The sequence below is a fragment of the Jaculus jaculus genome, unplaced genomic scaffold (genome assembly GCF_020740685.1).
Source record: "Jaculus jaculus isolate mJacJac1 unplaced genomic scaffold, mJacJac1.mat.Y.cur mat_scaffold_59_1_489403_arrow_ctg1, whole genome shotgun sequence".
Classification (NCBI taxonomy): Eukaryota; Metazoa; Chordata; class Mammalia; order Rodentia; family Dipodidae; genus Jaculus; species Jaculus jaculus.
In genome coordinates, this window is record NW_025423506.1 from 226,910 (window position 1) to 229,723 (window position 2,814).

At 41.9% G+C, this 2,814-nt stretch overlaps 1 pseudogene; it reads left to right on the forward strand.

Moving 5' to 3' along the window:
- Positions 1–1,091: 1,091 nt before the first annotated feature.
- LOC123457470 lies at positions 1,092–1,760 on the forward strand (annotated as a pseudogene).
- Positions 1,761–2,814: the final 1,054 nt, after the last annotated feature.

Consider the following 2,814-nt stretch of genomic DNA (forward strand, 5'->3'; position numbering starts at 1 on the left):
AGGAAGAAAATATTACCTTACACAACATGGCTCTTTGTTTTTTTAATTTTAATTTAATTTTATTTTTTATTTGAGAGCGACAGACACAGAGAGGAGGACAGATAGAGGGAGAGAGAGAGAATGGGCGCGCCAGGGCTTCCAGCCTCTGCAAACGAACTCCAGACGCGTGCGCCCCCTTGTGCATCTGGCTAACGTGGGACCTAGGGAACCGAGCTTCGAACCGGGGTCCTTAGGCTTCACAGGCAAGCGCTTAACGGCTAAGCCATCTCTCCAGCCCAACATGGTTCTTTTTATTCATTTTTTTCTTTAATTACATTCGCCCTCATCATTCTTTCTTTATTTATTTACATAATGTTTAGGATCAAAGCCAAAGTCTTGTGTAGGCTCATCAGGAAAGAGTGCAACATCCCCAGGAAACTTGGTTCTAAACAGCAATGATTAATAGAAAATATTTCCATTACTATAGAGCTCATTAATCATTAAATCAACAAATATTTAACAAATACATACTAAATACATATCGACATACTAAGCAGAAGTGGGCACTTTATAATTTCTCCTCCAAAGATATTTATCTTTATATATATATTCGAGAGAGAGAATGTGTGCACCAGGGCCTCCAGCCACAGCAAACAACCCCAGACACATGCGCCACCTTGTGCATCTGGCTTATGTGGGTCCTGGGAAATCAAACCAAGGTCCTTTGGTTTTGCAGGCAAATGCTTAACTGGTCAGCCATCTCTCCAGCCCCAATATCTATCTTTTATTGACAATTTCTATATACAAAAACATCTATCTTGAAAAATGTAATTCTTTGGATAATGTTAGCAATGTATACACAACCTTAATTTATCAGATTACAAATATTTTCCTCGTAGAACTCACTATCTCCACTGTGAATTCTTCATGCAACATTTTTATTCCTGGCTATGCATACAGTGCCCTCAGTCACTTCGGTCACTTAAGAAGTTCTGGTAATGGAAATATGTTTTCATGACAGCTTAACTTAGGGGTCAACAATGTACAGCCTTTTGGCCAAATTTTCCTGCAACATGGTTTTATAAATAAAGTCCTACTGGCCTGGCCCCAAGATGCCGGCGCCCAGCGGAGCGGCCGAGGCGGCCCGTGGCGAGGCAGACCGCGGGGGCGTTGGGTGTTGGCTGGACGGAGGGCTGGAGGCGTTGGGAGTGGACCAAGCCGTGTGCGGCGCCTGCATCCTTGGTGCCCTGCAGGAGGAGGAAGAGGAAGAGAGGCTGGACGCTCGGCAGGGTATCCTCTCTGCTTTCCTGGAAGAAGATTCCCTCCTTGATATCTGCAAGGAAATTGTAGAACGATGGTCTGAAATGCAGAATGTTGTCACCTAAGTGAAAAAAGAAGATGAGGTGCAGGCCATTGCTACCCTCATTGAGAAGCAGGCTCAGACTGTTGTGAAGCCCAGGATGGTGTCAGAAGAAGAGAAACAGAGAAAATCCGCCCTGATGGCCCAGTATGCTGACGTGACAGATGAAGAGGAGGAGGCAGATGAAAAGGGTGACTCAGCTGCCTCGACAGTGAACAGTGGTTTTGACAAATCCCTATTCCGAAATACCAACGTGGAAGATGTTCTCAATGCTGGGAAACTGGAGCAAGACTCACTTCGGGATGAGTCCCAGAGGAAGAAGGAGAAGGACAAACTGCAGAGAGAAAGGGACAAACTAGCCAAGCAGGAGCGCAAGGAAAAGGAAAAGAAAAGGACACAGAGAGGGAAAAGGAAACGATAACGCCAGCCCTTTTCCTTCTACCCACGGAATGATTCTGTGTGCATGTGTGTAAGAGAAATGGGAGGCCATTACATTTCTCATGATCTCCCAAGGCATTGGTCCTTCTGTTTAAATAGTTAAAAGGAAAATCACAGTCACTTTGAACTACAAAACGTGCCATGTTTTGGTGGTGTGGGCAATCAACTATAGTGTCTTTACCAAAGATCTTAAATAGGGGCCTTTATTTTTTTAATACTGAGGTTCTGTGTTCCTTCTGGCTTTTTAATTTTTAAAGGTGTCCCTCAAAAAGCTAACAGTTACAGTTTTTATCCTGGAGGAAGCATGTCTATTCATTCCCTCTATAATAAAAAAAAAAAAAAGCAGAATTGCAAATTTCTTTGGAGGCAATATGTGCCCTTAAATCTAATCTGTTTTTTATTTTGAGATAGAATCTCACTCAGTAGTCCAAGCTGGCCTTTAGCTCATGACAGTACTCTTGCCTCAGGCTCCTCAGTGCTGAGATTACAGACATGAGCCACCATGCTTGGCTGTAGTAGTAGTTTATGGCTGAAATGGCTGTTAAAGATCCCTGCCTGGATCCACATTTTATGACATGAAAGCAAATTAGGGAAGTGGGAAGGAATTGTCTGAGGGTGTTATGGATGTGGCAACATATTTTTGAAAAAGTTTCAGCCTGGGCTGGGGATGTAGTTAGTGGTAAAGTGCTTCCTTGGCATGTACTAGCTGGGTTTGATCCCCAATACCACACATACAGAATAAAGTATGGGGTAAAAAGGTATCTTTTAATAGCATAATAGCATTACATATTTTTCCTCATGTAGACTGTGACTTTAAGAAGAATGTACTTATATTGACTGAAAAGATATTGTTAGCTAGATTCATTTTTTTATAATCATGAATTCCCTCTTGTTTTGAATTCTAATTTAACCTAAAATTAGACTGTGAAACCTAAATTCTGGTTTAGAGAAACTAGAAGAATTGTTTTGTAGAGAACACTGGAGAAAAATCTTGCTAAAACAAATGTACATAGTAGGTGTTCAGCACATTTGTAAAA